This window comes from Macaca nemestrina, chromosome 17, assembly GCF_043159975.1.
Source record: "Macaca nemestrina isolate mMacNem1 chromosome 17, mMacNem.hap1, whole genome shotgun sequence".
NCBI lineage: Eukaryota > Metazoa > Chordata > Mammalia > Primates > Cercopithecidae > Macaca > Macaca nemestrina.
Window position 1 is genome coordinate 46,690,078 of NC_092141.1, and position 17,590 is coordinate 46,707,667.

A 17,590-nucleotide genomic window follows, 5' to 3' on the forward strand; every position below is an offset into this window, starting at 1 on the left:
CCTAGCTCAGCCTAGTCCCACTGGTCAGCTCAGTCTTGGTCACCTGTTCCCACCACCCAGTGATGTGGGCGGTAAGTATCATTAACCCAAGCCATGGACTCACCCTCCCTTCCAACACATCTGGCCGGATAGATGCCCCTCCTCTACTTCCGCCCCCCACTTAAGGGTAGGAAGAAATGGCTTTCAGACCAGCTAAGCCTTTTCCCCCACTGCAGAAAGGTCACAGAAACACACCTGCCACCCCCATTTTATTAATACTGCCCACTAGAACCACGTACATGTACCTCAGCCATGTGGCGTCACAGAAGTAGCATTGGACTAGGAGCTGGGAGGTTTAGGTATGGATCCCAACATGGCTGCCCATGAGCTCTGTGGCCCTCAGCAATCTATTTATGCTTTCTGAGCCTCGATTTTCCCATCTGTGACATGGGGATAAGGTGCCTCCCTTCCAGGATTGCTTTGTGGACTGAAAGGGTGTACGTGAACATCTTCTTCAAACCTTTGGAGTGCCATTTAAATGTTGAATTTTGTGTATACTCATTCATCCCACCAATCTTTGTTGGGCTCTGACTATAGGTGCCAGAGTGTGAATACACCTTTGTACTACCACATTCACGGTCCATTCCAGCCTTGCTGCCTTCCTGTCATGAGGAAGAACTTTGCGTGAAACACAAGCTATCTTCACATCCTGTCTACGACAAATAGGAAAATGGCTTAAATTAAAAGAGGAAAGATTTGATCAGGACTAACTTCCCAACGCAGGAGGCTAGTCGGTTCCTGGAAATCTTCCCAGAAGAAGAGAATCAATTAAGTATTTTGCCCAGAGTAGACACCAAATCAATTGTTGAGTGGAATTGACTCTGTCATATCATTTGCCAGGAGACAAGAGAGTTGATCCAATGACTTAGGACCCACTTTTCCATCTGACTTTCCATATGCCATATATACAAACTTGCATGTTTGGTGCAGGGGAAAGAGGCTTAGGCTGACACTTAGCAGAACTGCCTCAAACCAGCTGTGTGACCTTGTAAAGATCTCATGCCCTCTTTGAGTCTCTATTGTCTCTCCTGAATGCCAACCAGAATAAGAAATATATCTAACCTCCTAGGATAGTGATAGTGTCTGCCCTTGACATTCCACAAGTGTTTGCTAAATGAATGAATGAATGGTGAGTGAATGAATGAATGAATGAATGGCACTCAGGAACATACATGATTCATGAAAGTGCCTCTTTCTTCTCTGAGCCTGAATGGGCCCACCTGGCAGATGTGGGCATTTGGTTGCCTGTTTCCAGGTTCCCTGTCAGTTCAGGCTTCTATGATCTGCCTCTGTGCTGGAGGAGAGCAGCTGGGGGATTTGGGATCTGCATCTTCACGCCCAGCAGCTCAGGCTGCCCTCCCGTTTCAGGGCATGGACAGCAGGTATGTGCTTCTGTTCCCACGGGGCCGCCTGGCTTAGCCCGAGGCTCCCTTTGCTGGGAGAGTAGCCTGGGCTGCAGCCCTGCACTGACCTGCTCTTAACCTCCAGGAAAGTTACACAAATTCCTCCACGCTCCACTGAGAGCTGGGTTGCACAAGGTGGGGGCAGGAACAATGCTTCCCCTTGTGCCCTCAGCCTATTCCACATTAGCACACATGGAGGAGGAACACAGGAGGCAAGCTGGTGGGGGCACCTAGCTCCGGTTTCAACCATGCCTGGAAATTGGATATTCCTCCCTGGCCAGAGCTCTCTGGGCCATGAAGTGGGGCTGGAGCTCAGGTCTCAGGAGAAACCCACCCTTTCCTCCCTGTGGTTTTCCCTCTGAGACCAGTCCTGTGCCTCAGTCACAGAGCAGATCTGTGCAACTCCTTAGCATTGCATATCCCTTTGGTAAATACATCCCAGTTCTGAGATGTACTGCATGAAGATGGTAGGAAGGAAAGGGTCTACCCTGGGAACCAGGAAACCTATGTCTGGTTCTGCTGTGGCCAAGTAAGATACCAAGAATGGGACTAGCCAGGGACTGAAAATGCAGGATGTGGAGCCAGGCCACCTTGGACCAGGTATCTACTACTTTGACACTCCATTTCCTCATCTACTGTGATGGCACCTACCTACCTGGTTTTGTTATGGGGAATAAATGAGTTCTTATGCACAACATGCTTGCTTAGAGCAGAGTTCAACAAATGCCAGCTGTATGGTTTGCTCTCCACACAGGTTTCATGGGAATTAAAGGCATGTGCAGTCTTTCCTCAACTTTCAAGGGAAAAGCAAATTGTTCAAATTGTCTAAAACAGAATAGAACTACTTAAAGTACATGAAACTAGCTGTCAAAATTGTGAACCATAATCACAGTTTTGATTGCTTTCTGACAGTGTAAAAATTGCAAATTTTTCATCGGGCAAGAAAAGAAAAACAAATAATAACTACAGTCAACCCCATCCCCCCTCCCATTTGTGTTCCACATGCCCATCTGAATTAGTTTGCTCATGTTGACACATGCACAGCTTTGTATCATTTGAGACACACGTTTCTTATTCTTCCTCAGTCATTTAGTATTTAGGCTATAGTTGTAGAGTGGTTGGTTTCTTTCCAGGCAACCGCCATTGTTTGAACATAATGTCAAAACAAAAGTCTCTCTTCTTCTCCCTGACAACTTGTCACAGCTATGCCTCTGGACAGCTTCTGCCCCGTGCCCCTCTCTGTCAGTGACCTCTCTTCTGCCCCATGACCCCCTCTCCTCTTTCTTGATTCAGAATTTCCTGGAAGAGAACAAACAGGAATCATCCAGGTCCCAGAGAAAGAAAAATAATAATGACTCGGAGTGTGAGAAGTTTCAGGACCATGGACAACAGCACACATGCCCTCACCTTGTTTCCCCAACCCCCAAACATTTCGTTTATGTTATGACAATACCTCTCGGAGACTTGTTTTCCTTTTCTGTAAAAAGGACAGGGTGAGTGCTGGGCATGGCGGCTCACACTTGTAACCCCAGCACTTTGGGAGGCCGAGATGGGTGGATCACTTGAGGTCAGGAGTTCAAGACCAGCCTGGCCAACATGGTGAAACCCCATCTCTACTAAAAAAAAAAAAAAAAAAAAATACAGAAAAAGGGGGAATGGGGGAGGTAACTGGGAGGGTTGGAGGTGGACAAGGTCATCTGTAAGACTTCCTACAGCTCTGTGACCCACAGGCTTGCCCACATTGTGTCTTCAGAAAGAATCAAAAGTGGGAGAAGCATGTGAGTTGTGTTTTAAGGGCCAGGCCTGGAAGTTGCAGCACATCACTTCTGCTCCCATTCCATTGGTGAGGACTTTGTCATGTGGCCACCTCAAGCCACAGAGGGACTGGAAATTTTATTTATTTATTTATTTTTGACTTTTATTTTAGGTTCAGGGGTACTTGTGCAGGTTTGTTATCTAGGTAAATTGCATGTCATGTGAGTTTGGTGTACAGATTATTTCATTGCCCAGGTAATAAGCATAGTACCCGATGGAGAGTTTTTCAGTCCTCTCCCTCCTCCCAACCTCCACCCTCCAGCAGGCCCCGGTGTCTGTTGTTCCCTTCTTTGTGTTCATGTCTATGCAATGTTTATCTCCCTCTTACAAGTGAGAACATGCAGTATTTGGTTTTCTGCTCCTGCGTTAGTTCATTTAGGATAATGGCCTCCAGCTCCATTCATGTTGCTGCAAAGTACATGATCTCTTTCTTTTTATGACAGAGTAGTACTCCATGGTGTATACGTACCAGGCTGGAGTGCAGTGGTGTGATCTCGGCTCATGGCAACCTCTGCCTCCCGGGCTCAAGCAATTCTCCTGCCTCAGCCTCCTGAGTAGCTGGAATTACAGGCACCCGCCACCACAACCAGCTAATTTTTCTGTATTTTTAGTATAGAAGGGTTTTGCCATGTTGGTCAGGCTGGTCTCAAACTCCTGACCTCAAGTGATCTGTCCGCCTCAGCCTCCAAAGTGCTGGGATTACAGGTGTGAGTCACCACGCCCGGTCTATATTTTCTATCCAGTCTACTGTTGATGGTTGTTTAGGTTGATTCCATGTCTTTGCTATTGTGAATAGTGTTGGAATAAGCATATATGGGCATGTGTACTTATGATAAAATGATTTATTTTCCTTTGGGTGTATACTTAATAATGGGATTGCTGGGTTGAATGGTAATTCCGTTTTAACTTCTTTGAGAAATTGCTAAACTGCTTTCCACAATAGGTGAACTAAATTTGCATTCCTACCAGCTGTGTATAAGTGTTTCCTTTCCTCCGCAAACTTGCCAGCATCTCTTACTTTTTGACTTTTAATAATAGCCATTCTGGCTGGTGTGAGATGGTATCTCATTGTGGTTTAGATCTGCATTTCTCTAATGATTAGTGACATTGAGCATTTTTTTGTATGCTTGTTGGCGATGTGTATGTTTTCTTTTGAAAAGTGTCTGTTCCTGTCTGGGGCTGGGAAATCTAGTCCCTAGCTGGGCAGCCACATTCTGGGCTATGACTTCACTACTTTGGTTCAGCAAGTCCACCACAAACATTATCCTCCATTTAATGGATGAGGTAGAGATGTGGAAGTGGGAAATTTTGCTCAGGGAAAGAGAATTTATTGAGTCAGACACCATGCTTAGCATTTTCCTGTACACTTAAAACACCCTGGGGTCTCATCACCCAGATGCCCAATCTAATCCAGTTACTTCCCAGCCTTTGCTTGTGCTGTGTCCTCTGCCTGGAATGCCTTTGTCTTTGGATGAGTTGGTCCCACCCTTTCCTCAAGCTCAAGAACTACCTCCTTGATCATAGAATTTTAGAGCCAGAAAGAGCCTCAAAAACATTTAGGTCAGTCGGGTGCAGTGACTCGTGCTTGTAATCCACTGTGGGAGGCAGAGGCAGGAGGAATGCTTAAGGCCAGGAGTTCAAGGCCAGCCTGGGCAACACAGCAAGACCCTGTCTCTATAAAACAAACAAAAAAACACATTTAGGTCAATGATTCATTTTATAAGTGAAGAAACTGAGGCCCAGAGAGGGAAAAATACTTGCCCAAGGCCACATAGTACGGTATCTATATATTAATAGCTGCATGGCCCATAGCTAGAGTTCAGGACTCCAGGTCCAGTGCTCCTTTCAGCCCTAAGAAACCACTGCCTGCCCCACAGGTCTCTGCTTTGCCTTTGTGCCTCTTGCTCTCTGACTTTGGACATATCTCTCAGCCCCTCGAACCTCCAGATACTTAAGCTATGAAATAAAGAGCTTGAATCAGATTATCCCTAGGGGTCCATCAGAACATAGACCCAGTTCCTTCCTAGACTTTCACATCTTGGCCCCTGTCAACGATGCTGAGACATCACCCAGAAAAAATGGTGCAGACTCACCTTGTCCACTTCCTCCTGTGGGCAAATTCACAGCTGAATCAACAAAAGACCTCCTTTTTTCTCACCCACCCGGGAAGCAGGCATGGGGCTGAGCACCTTACACGCTGTATCTCGTTTCATCACAAAAATCTCTCTGGAAAGTGGGTATTATTATCCCCCGTTTTTTTAGAAGAAGAAACTGAGGCTGTAAAAGGTTAATGACTCTTTGGAACAAACAGATTAGCCTTGATCCTGGGATCCCCAAAGTAGGAAGGTAGGACAAGCGGGGGAGGATGCAGGGAGACTCGGCTTGATGCAATAAAGAACTTCCTACCAGAACTTCCTCCAGAGAGATAGGCTGTCTTGGAAAGGGGTGATTTCCTGGTCACTGGAAGTGTGCACACACTGGGTGAAAGATCAAAGGATTTTAGCACCAAGGTAGAGGCAAGGGCAAGGGAGTGGACTAGATCAGTGATTCCCAAAGTTTCTTTCAGGTGCTACATTGACCAGCATTCAATAAGATTGCTTACAGGGAAAAAAAGTTACTCCTTAAATTGTTTCTCAAGCTTTCTGATTTTGACTAGGAGAAGGTCTTGGTTGGAGGCTGGTGCAGCTTGCATACCTCTTTACCACTTGTTAGTTCTTTTTCTAACAATAGACATTCAGCCTCAGGCTCAGAGCACAGAAGCAGGTGGCAGGACTCAGCCAGGAAGGAATAACACTGAGCGTTTGTTTCTTTCTTTTTTTTTCTTTTTTTCTTTTTTCTTTTTTTTTTTTGTCAGAGCAGAAGAACTTGAAACATTGGGTGTTGTATTTTTAAATTTTTATGGTTACCTTCTTTCATGGCAAATTATTCTGCTTTCCCCATTACCACCGTGATATGAAGTTTCATTTGAACATGAATACAGTATATTTTAAGAGAATGAACAGACAAGCCACAGACTGGGAGAAAGTACTTGCAAAACACTTATCTGATAAAGGGCTTGTTTCCAAAATGTACAACGAACTCTTAAAACTCAACAATAAGAAACAAACAACCCAACTAAAAAGTGGGCAAAAGATTTGAACAGTTACCTCTTCAGAGAAGATATCCAGATGGCAAATAAGCATATGAAAAGATGCTTGACACCCCATGTCATTAAGGAACTGCAAATTGAAACAACAATGAGATGGCGCACACACCTATCAGAATGTCTAAAACCCCAAATACCAACAACACTAAATGCTGGCGAGGATGGAGAGCAACAACTCTTGCTCATTGCTAGTGGGAATGTGGAATGGTATGGCCACTTTGGAATACAGTTTGGTAGCTTCTTACAAAGGGAAACATAATCTCGCCATATGATCTAGTAATTGCACTCCTAGGTATTTACTCAACTCAGTTGAAACCTTACGTCCTCACAAAAAAACTGCACACAAATGTTTATAGCAGCTTTATTCATAATTGCCAAAACTTGGAGCCAGCCAAGATGTCCTTCAATAGGCGAATGGATAAACAAACTGTTGTAAATCCAAACAATGGAATATTTTTTGGTGTTAAAAAGAAAGGAGCTACCAAGCTATGAGAGGACATGTAGGATAGGGTAGAGAGGACATGGTAGGCAAACTAAGATGATATTGTTAAGTGAAATAAGCTAGTCTAAAAGACCACATGCTATATTCCAATTATATGGCATTTTGCAAAAAGCAAAACTGTCGAGATAGTAAAAAGATCAGTAGTGGCTAGGGGTTTGGAGGGGTGGGGAGAGGGATGAACAGCGGATTTTTAAGGCAGTGAAACTATTCTATGTGATATTATAATGGTGGACCCATGAAATTATACATTCATTAAAATGTATGCCCAACAGAAATGTGGTCATGGGTCCACCAAAATACACGAACAGGACTGTCCACAGTGGCCCTGTTTTTAATAGCCTCAAACCAGAAATAATTCAAATGTCTACCAACAGGAGAATGGATAAACACATTGTGGTGTACTCATACCATTGAGTACTAGGCAGCATGAATGAGGAAAAACTACTGCCTTGCCCAACAACATGGGTGAAGCTCACAGATACGACGTTGAGTGAGGGAAGCAAGACAAAGACGAGGACCTTCTGGATGAGTCAGTGTATGGGAAGTTCAAACACATGAAACTAATCTATGGTTACTTTTGTGTGGCACTGAGTGGGAGGGGCTATGAGGGAGGCTTCTGGGTGCCGAAAATATTTCATATTTCGGGGGCAGACTGCACGGGTGAATACACAAGTGAAAACTGATGAAGCTGTACGCTTAAGATATATGCACTTTATTTTAAGTTTAAAAATACAAGGGAACTTAGAAATGGCCAACATTGTGAGAGCAGAATGCAAATGACTAAAGCTTAGAAAACAGTGGGTGAGAAGTTCTTTCAAGGGTTTACTGTCCTGAGAATGAGATCCTCTAACTGCAGCACCACCACCCACTCCCCGCCCTGGGCCTCAAGGCCCTAAGGTCAGGGGGTGACCTGTTCCTTATCTGGCCTGTTGATCAGTGGAGGCACCAGGTTTAGGGGGTCAGACACCAGTTGCCACCCCGTCCCCAGGGCCAGCTTTGAGCCCTGAAACATGAGGCCTCAGGATCACGAGGGCAGATTCCTGCCTGAGCCTTTACAAACAAACTGGAGGCCTTCGGGGATGCACATGCTGCCGTTTCCCCCACTGCTCATCCCCCACGGCGTGGTGAGTTTTCTCCTGGGCCTCTCCCGGCCTGCGGCCATCTTGCAGTCAAGCGTCATCCAACATCTCCCCATGGGCTTGGCCCCAGCCTCATTTTCATCCACCTGGTCTTCACTGGCTCTTCTGCAGATTCACTGTGGAACAGGTCACTTCCTTTTACCTCCCCATACCTCATTTCTATCTCTGCAAAGTGTAGGAACAGAGAGGATTCAGGAACCACTCGGCTAGAAGCACAGACCAGCCCTTCCAACGGTGTGTTCCATTCTGCAACACCCCAGGCAGTTACTCAACCTCTGTCTAAACACCTGCTATCAGAGGGAGCTCACTTCTGGCTGATGGAAAGTGCTTCCTAGAAATAAGAGCAGCTAGTATGGACCCATTTTTGCAAAAAAAAAAAAAAAAAAAAAAAAAAAAAAAAAAAATTCAATGATCTACCATTTACAAATTGATCTAAATATCTAAATATGTGTATAAATATATAAACACATATATGCCTACTATGCATAGATAAGTTCTCTCTGGAAGGCTACACAATAAAAGAAGCAAGATGTACTCTCCACTCTGACCCATTTGCACCTTTTGAATTTTGTACTATGTGAGAACACTACCTAGTAAAAGTAGACAGAAGATGTCTGAAAAAAAGCTCTGGCCAAGCATGGTGGCTCACACCTGTAGTTCCAGCAGTTTGGGAGGCTGAAGCCAGATGCTCACTTGAGCCCAGGAATTCAAGGTTACAGTGAGCTGTGATTGTGCCACTGCACTCCAACCTGGGTGACAGAGCAAGATCCTGCCAAAAAGGAAAGAAAGAGAGAGGAGGGAGGGAGGGAGGGAAAGAAGGAAGGAGGGAGGGAGAGAAGGGAAGGGAAGGGAAGGGAGGGAGGGAGGGAGGGAGGGAGGGAGGAAGGAAGGAAGGAAGGAAGGAAGGAAGGAAGGAAGGAAGGAAGGAAGGAAGGAAGGAAGGAAGGAAGGAAGGAAGGCAGGCAGGCAGGCAGGCAGGCAGGCAAAAGTTCTAGTTCTTACCCTCCTTGGCCATACCTCAACCACCAGACCACCCGCTTGACTTGGGTGAGATTAAGACTTTGAAGACAGATGTTTGAGCCTCCATCCCCCTCTGTCAGTACTTGTGAGACAGTCGCAAATTGCATATCTTCTCTGCACCAAGGTTTCTTTGCTTATAAGATGTGAGACTAACAATGTCTGCCTGCTGGGTTACTGTGAGTTTTCAGTAAGGCAATGTCTGGCTCAGAATAGGTGGCTGCGTAATAAAGTTTAATTATTGTTATTTAATCTTGTCTCCTTATTTTGCTTGCATAGGTATACCTTTTGATTTACAAACTATTCTATTTAACTCTCATGAAGGGCAATGTTGGGGGTTTTTTTGTTTGTTTGTTTTTTCTTAGATAGGGTCTCACTCTGTCACCCAGCTGGAGTAGTGGCAAAATCACAGCTCACTGCAGCCTCAAAGCTCCTGGGTTCAAGCGATCCTCCTGCCTCAGCCTTCCAAGTAGCTGGGACTATAGGCATGTACCACCATGCCCAGCTAATATTTTTATTTTTCTTTTTAATTTTTTTGAGACGCAGTCTCGCTCTGTCACTCAGACCACACTCTAGTGCAGTGGCACAATCTTGGCTGGCTGCAACCTCTGTACTCCCAGGTTCAAGCAATTCAGCCTCCAGAGTAGCTGAGATCGCAGGCGTGCTTTACCATTACTGGGAAATTTTTGTATTTTCAGTAGAGAAGGGGTTTCACCATGTTGGCCAGGCTGGTCTCAAACTCCTGACCTTAAGTGATCCGCTTTTCTCGGCCTCCCAAAGTGCTGGGATTACAGGCATGAACCACCACACCTGGCCTTTTTTGTCTTTCTTTTTTAGGGAGACAAGATCTCACTCCGTCACTCAGGCTGGAGTGCAATGGCACAATCTGCAGCCTCCACACCCCTGGATCAAGTGATCCTCCCACCTCAGCCTCCCTAGCAGCTGAGACTACAGGCGTGCACCACCACTCCCAGCTCATTGTTTTTTAAATTTGTTATAGAGACGGGGGTCTCACGATGTCTCAAACTCCGGAGCTCAAGCAATCCTCCTGCCTTGGCTTCCCAAAGTGCTGGGATTACAGGCCTGAGTCACCGCATCTGGCCACAATGTTGGGTGTTTTTAACCCCATTTTACAGATAAGAAACTGAGGCTCCGTGGCTTGGCCAAGGTTACCCAGCTGATAGGTTGCCAAGCCAAGAATCAGGCCTCCAAGAATCAGACCTCCACAATGTCTGTGGCACTTTCTTCCTCCCTAAGCTACCTCTGGGTCTGGAATCTTTGTTCGGCATCTTAAATTATTCTGAGTGCCACAGAGGTGCCTCTGCCCCTTTCCCTTCTCCCCTCACCTCTGTTACTCCAGTAGCATCTTTTCTGAGCCCTTGCCCTGGAAACCTGGGTATTCTGCGAAGTCAGGGAAGAGAGGGGGATAGGGCTTTCTCCATAGTCCAGACAGGGCCAGGCTTTACCCCAGAGAAAGCTGAGGCCCCTGAGACTTGGTTGGAAGAGACCAGGAGAACAGATCAGGAAACTCAATGGTCCCAGAGCCGTATGAAGATGTCACCATGAGAGGCCAGAACAGGAAAGGCAGCTGTAATTAAGACCTCGATGGAGGTCAGCGTGGGCCAGGAAGCCAGCTCCCGGGCCTCAGACCTGGCCCAGACACTGGAGGGCAGTGATTCCTCCAGATTCCCTCTCATACTCAGACCATCCCAGTGTCTGGGACCTTCTGGCTGAAGTTTCTCCTGCATCCTCCCTGTGGTAGCCTCACCCCTGCTCCTCTGAGGTCAATGGAACCTCTGGAGGGAGGAATCAGCAAGGAGGCTCTCCATCCCCAGGGAGGATGTGTTTGCAGTTTATTCCATTAAAGTTCATCTTGCCCCTGGGCTCCAGAGGGTTTGGCTCACATCTGTCATGCTCAGCAGCACCTGGCATAGGCAGAGCTGGTACACGCAAGGCGCCTGCTATTTGTCAAATGGCTAACTGGTACCCCATAGGCTTTCCCATTCACCGTGGCCTCTGCACACTGCTGCCTCCAGCACTCACCCATTTCTGCATACTCAGACCATCCCAGTGTCTGGGACCTTCTGGCTGAAGTTTCTCCTGCATCCTCCCTGTGGTAGCCTCACCCCTGCTCCTCTGAGGTCAATGGAACCTCTGGAGGGAGGCATGGGTGATATGGACCAGGAGCCGTGGCAGAGTTACTACAGCTCCCTCAGCTCCCAGTGTGGAGGAGAAAATCACCGCTGTAAATTTCCCCAACAGCGCCCCGCCCAGCTCCTCCTCCCTGATTCCAGCCCCTTAGCTCATGATTTATAGCAGGAGCCTCAGTGGCCTCCTCTGCAGGAGGAAAGCAGGCACCTGCAGCCTGCACGGAGGAGTCATCTCACCCCAGGCCTGGGGTGGGGACCCCAGACGTTCACCAACACCCCTCATCCCCTGCCCCTGTCGCCACAGAAGGCAAGGCTCTTCTGCCTCTCAGCGGGCATCCTCTGCTGCAGTCCCCATCACCCTGCCCACCACACCGTGGCTTCCCTGAACCCTGAGACCTCTGGAAGGGGAAGCCAGGAAGCTGCACCTCCCACAGCAGCTCATTCCACAGCCACTCAACTTGACCTCCAGTTTTCCATCTGTCCAATGGGACATTGGGGGATGACTGAAACGGGAATGACTCCAGCCAGGGGCCCTGCTGGAGGACAGGAGAGAAACACAGAATTTTTTTTTTTCCATTCATTCATTCATTCACTCACTCACTCACTCACAGCCATGGGGACACAGATTGCACAGAAAGGGGGCTGTGAAGTCCTGGCCTTATCCCACCACGTGAGATGGGGAAAGAGCACTGGGCTACAAGCCCAGAAGTCTGGATTCTGGTCCCAGCTCTGGGTAAATGTCCAGCCCTTTCCACGTGTCAGTTCCTCCATCTGTAAAATGGGGGCTTGGGTCAGGTGGCACCTGAGGGTTTAGGATGAACCTAAGGGGACACCTCTCCACACCTATGCCCCCTGGACTCGGCCTCACATCCGGGGCTGGCACTCACTGTCTGGCTCCACAAGCAGCACTCTGCATTCGAGTCACGTTATATTCCCCTCTCCTACTCCCCACTTCTGGAGGAGGCCAAGAATGGGGCCTGCTGTCCTAGACCCATTCATTCATAAGGTAAAGGGCATGGGTGGTGGCTGACACGGTGTCCCTGTCACTCCTGGGGCTGTCCCACAGCAAAGGCCCCCTCCCCATCTCACCCTGAAAGCACAGGCTCCTGGAAGGCCTCCTACCACCACCAGCAGCAAGACTTTGCCTCTGCCTCCTTGTTCCCTCCCAAATCTACCCCAAGGCAGAAGCCACACCCCTCCCCACGAACCACTGCCCAAACCAGGCTAGTTTTCCTCCAGCTCTGGCAGGAACCTGGGAGCCAGGCAGCTTCTGAGAGGTCTGGGCTGGGGGCACATCTCCTCTGCCCACCCCCAGCAGCAGGCAGGCATCGAGGTTACTCCCTAGATCAGGGTCCCAGGGATCAGAAAGAGGACTGGGTGATAAAATGACCAAGGGAGGGGGACAAGCCCTGAAGTTCCTGTAAACGTTCAATGAACTGAAAGCAGTTCCTCCGGCCACAGGGCTCGGGGCAGCACACTGGGCCTGCTGGTCCCTGTGAGCCGAGGGTTCTCTAAGGCCCTTGTTTACTAGTAATGTCATCAGTACCAGGACACAGAGGATCCAAATGTACTTCAGCCAAGTTCTGAATGGATTTTTGCTGGCAAATATCTTATTCTTTCAATGCCAAACTCCCCAGGACGATCTGTCTTTTTCCATCAGACTGAGGGGTTCCCAAGGCAGAGTTTACCTCTGCCATCAGACTGTGGGTTCTCCTAAATAATAATAATGATAGCCATACCTACTGAGCCCAGCCCTGCTGTACGTACTTTACCCACAATATCACAACAACCTTAAAAACGGTGTGCTGCTGTCATCTCCAATGTACAGATAAGGAAATGAAGTTCAAACAGGTTGAGCTACTTGGCCAAAGCAATAGATCACAACCAAATTCAAATCCCAGGTCTGCCGTGGAAGCCCGAGCTCCACCCATGCTGCTTCTGAGAGTTAGAGGTTGGGGGCCCACACCTTTGATCTACTCCTTTTGCAATACAGAGGCCCAGAGACAGGGAAAAAAATGCCCAAGTTTGCACAGCAAGATAGAAGCAATCTTGATGCCCAAACCCAGTTTCCTGAGGGCCTATCCTGGATTCTAGTCCGCGTGCAGCCAGACCCTACTCAGCCTTAGGATAGAGTGGCTCCCAGCACCCAGAAAACCTCCCCACCCCCTCCCCACCCCCAGCTTCCCTGTGCATAGAGAAGCCAGGTCTCCTTCATGTATGTGGCCACTCCATGGCTATTTGTCAGTGGTCTGTAAGCTCTTCCTGTAACACACACACATTCGCGGTTCAGGTCATCAAAAGCCAAGCATATAATTTTTCATTTTTATATCAATCCGTGTTCTTAGGCATCAGTTTTACCCTCCTGGAATTCAGCTCAGCTGATGGTGAAATCACTTCCCTTCCCTGAGATCTGATCTTGCATGAGAGGCAGGCGGATGGCCTGGATCCCCTCAGGGTAGGGGACCCGCTGACTCAGGGAGTGGTTTGTCTCAGGTATCGGAACATAGAGGATCCAAATCCACTTAAGTCAAGTTATGAGTGAACTTTTGCCTGCAAATATCTTATTTTCTCAATGCCTATAAGCGCACAAGGACAGGGTCTGTTTATTTTCCATCAGACTAGGGGGTTCCCAAGGCAGACTTGTACCTCTCCCATCTGATTATGGGTTCTCCTAAAACAGGAATTCGGTCTCCCCTATGAGACTGAGGGCTCTCCCAGGCCAGAGGTGTGACTCCTTCATTAAACTGGTTATTCCCCAAGGATAACACTGTCTCCCCCATCAGATTAGCTAACCCCTGAGGATAATGCTATCTCCCCCATCAGACTGAGTAGAGTCTATATCCCCTCCAGTCAGTCCCCATCCTGGGCATGGCTGAATCTATACCATTTGGCACAGGGCAGCTTCTCACAGAAGAAAGCTTCAGATGGCAGGAAAACTCCCGTCTCCCTCCCATCCCATCCCCAGGGAGCCAAACCAATAGAGGCTGCTGTGAAGGCTCCTGGGGGCCTGTCCCAGACTAGCGAGGTCCAGCCAGGCCCACAAGCTCCTCTCACTGCCTTCTACCCCCACTGGGCAGCCCAGCACCCCCTGACCTCATGGCCTTCCATCATGGGAGATCTATAACGTTTACAATCCCAAAACAAAAGACCCCGAGAGCCGAGGACAGAATTCATCTTCCCAGCTGACAAGCCCCGTTAATTAACGACTTAGAAATCGATGACGAGAAGGGACAGGCGGCAAATGACACCTTATCGTGGGCCAGGAAGAGGGAGGGAATGTCCAGGGACTGGTGGACGCGCACCGTGGGGCTGGCTGGGCGCCTGGGAGAGCCACCCTCCCATCTGTCTCTGTCACTTCAAACGCGGTCAACTACCTCCCAAACCAGAAATTCTCATTTCCCACCATGGCAGACCCCCAAGAAAAGTGGGGAGGGATTGTACTCAAAGAGCAAAGGGAAAGTAATTTATGGAGCACCTTCCATGTGCCGGGCACTGAGCTAGGGGCTTCTCGTTCCTTATAACCTCTCACAGCAACCAGGGCGGGGAGGCTTCCTGATTCCCATTTTAGGGATGAGAAAATTCAGGGGCGGAGGAAAGTCAACCTAAGGTTGACTAAGGTTGGGGTTGTGTTTTTAAATGCCTGCTACAGGTTGATGAAACCAGCTCTGCTTCTAAGGAGGCAACTTGATTAAAGCAAAGAGCTCTGGATTTGAGAGCAGAAGATCTGAGACTAACCCCTGTCTCCATCCCCACTGTCTGTGTAACATCAGACAAGTTACTTAATGTCTCCAAGCCTCCATTCCCTCATCTGTAGCAGAGGGAGAATCCCTCACCCTTTCCTTACCACATACAGGAGTCACACACTCTTGTGGAGGAGCTTGGGCTGCCTAAGGCCTACGCTTGGGTAAGGGGTCAGATGTTATTTTCTGCTCATCACCCCTACCCAACTTTGGGGCAAGATACGGGATGAAATGGTATGAAAATCCAGAAGGGAAGGCTTGGGAGGGCCCAAGAGTGTCCATCAAAGATAGGAGGGCAGGGGCCGGGCGCGGTGGCTCACACCTATAATCCCAGCACTTTGGGAAGCCGAGGCAGGCGGATCACTTGAGATCAGGAGTTCCAGACCAGCCTGGCCAACATGGTGAAACCCCCGTCTCTACTAAAAATACAAAAATTAGCTACGCATGGTAGTACACACCTGTAATCCCAGCTACTCGGGAGGCTGAGGCAGGAGAATTGCTTGAACCTGGGAGGCGGAGGTTGCAGTGAGCCAAGATCGCACCACTGCACTCCAGACTGGGCAACAGAGCGAGACTCCATCTCAAAAAACAAACAAAACAGATGGGAGGGTGGGGCTGGAAAACAGCCCCCTTGGGCCCACCTGTGAGTCCAGTCTTTCTGTAAATAACGGACATAACAGGCCTGGCACGGTGGTTCACACCTGTAATCCCAGCACTTTGGGAGGCTGAGGTGAGTGGATCACCTGAGGTCAGGAGTTCGAAATCAGCCTGGCCAACATGGTGAAACCCCGTCTCCACAAAAATACAAAAATTAGCCGGGCATGATGGCAGGTGTTTGTAATTCCAGCTACTTGGAAGATTGAGGCAGGAGAACTGCTTGAACCTGGCAGGTGGCGGTTGCAGTGGTCGGAGATCACACCACTGCACTCCAGCCTGGGCAACAGAGCGAGACTCCATCTCAAAAAAAAGAAGAAGATAACAAAGGTGCCTACTTTGTGGAAGTTACTGTGAAGTTGAGACAGACAATGCCAGCAAAGGACTTAGCACGGCCTGGGACATAGTAAGTGTCCAATACATGTCAGCAAGGGTCAGTGTTCTCCCGTCCCTTCTCCCTCTCCCAAATCAATGTTTACAGAGATGTGTCAGAGTGAGGATCAAATAAAATGCATGGAGCACCTGCCTGACCCAGGACTCCTTGCTGAGGGCCCCTGGGGATGGGGGGAGCACAGCTCCTGCTCTTGAAGAAGACCCTGAAAATGGAGCTCACAGTTACCATCCGCTATGAGGAGTTCAATGCTGGGACACGGACTGGGTTCTCAGCGAGCCCAGAGCGGGCGCTGTCTGGCTTGGAAGAGTGAGTAGGAGACATCGTGGTGGGATGTGAGGAAAGGGACTCAGCAAGATAGGCTGAGGGAATCCTGGTGCCCCAAGACTGATGCCTCCCCTTCTTCCACCCAGTTCAGAGTCAGCAGAGTCCAGGAGATGTCTGGGAAAATTGGGAGTCCCAGAGGCTGCTGGGAGTGTGAGGGTGGGGGCGGGCAGGATAAAAGCCTAGAGGGGCTGGGGCCAAATGGAGAAGGGCCCAGGATACCACAGTATGCTGGAGAGTGAGAGCTGCAGCTTCTGGGTGTATCAAATGGGGCCAGGTTCCAAAGAAGAGGCACACACAGCAAACAAGCACAGGAAACGAAACTTCACCTCCCATTTGCATTTGCCACAGGAAGGTGGGCCGGGCCCAGTGGTTCACACCTGTAATCCCAGCACTTTGGGAGGCTGAGGCAGGCAGATCACTTGAGATTAGGAGTTGGAGACCAGCCTGGCCAACATGGCAAAATCCCATCTCTACTAAAAACACAAAAATTAGCAAACAGGCATGTGATCCCAGCTACTTGGAAGACTGAGGCAGGAGAATCGCTCAAACCCAGGAGGCAGAGGTTGCCGTGAGCCGGGATCATGCCACTGCACTCCAGCCTGGGCGATAGAGGGAGACTCTGTCTCAAAACCAACCAACCAACCACACGAAGCTATCACTCCATCATACTGGGATGGCTATAATTAAAACAGAAACACACAGAAAATAAGCATTGGAGAGGATGTGGCAATACTGGAAACCTTGTGTATTGCTGGTGGGACTGTAACATGGTGCAGCCACTGTGGAAAACAATTTGGAGATTCCTTAGAAAGTGAAACCTAAAATTACCATATGATAGCAAGTCTGTTCCTAGGTATAGAGCCAAAGGAACTGAAAACAGCGACTCAAACAGATACTTGTATATACCCATGTTCATTGCAGCATTATTCACGACGGCCAAACTGAAGTGTCCATCAATCAATGAATGGAAACACAAAATGTGACACAGACATAGGATGGAATACTGTGCACCATTAAGAAGAATTAAGTTATGACACATGCTACAACATGGATAAACCTTGAGGACACAATGCTAAGTGAAATAAGCCAGGCACAAAAGGAAATATATTGTATAATTCCACTTACAGGAAATATCTAGAAAAGGTAAATTCATAGAGACAGAAAGTAGATGTTACCAGGGGCTGTGGGAAGAAGAGAATTGAAGTTATTGCTTAATAGGTGCAGGGTTTCTGTTTGGGGAAGTGAAAAGTTTTAGAAACAGAGTGGTC

General features: G+C 48.3%; 1 long non-coding RNA gene across 1 annotated transcript; it reads right to left on the reverse strand.

Moving 5' to 3' along the window:
- Positions 1-3,101: 3,101 nt before the first annotated feature.
- On the reverse strand, positions 3,102-6,481 carry LOC139359586 (uncharacterized). The gene is made up of 3 exons (XR_011615670.1): positions 6,404-6,481; positions 5,664-5,734; positions 3,102-5,483 (listed from the first exon to the last, which is right to left on the reverse strand). It is a non-coding gene; the product is annotated as an uncharacterized lncRNA (long non-coding RNA).
- Positions 6,482-17,590: the final 11,109 nt, after the last annotated feature.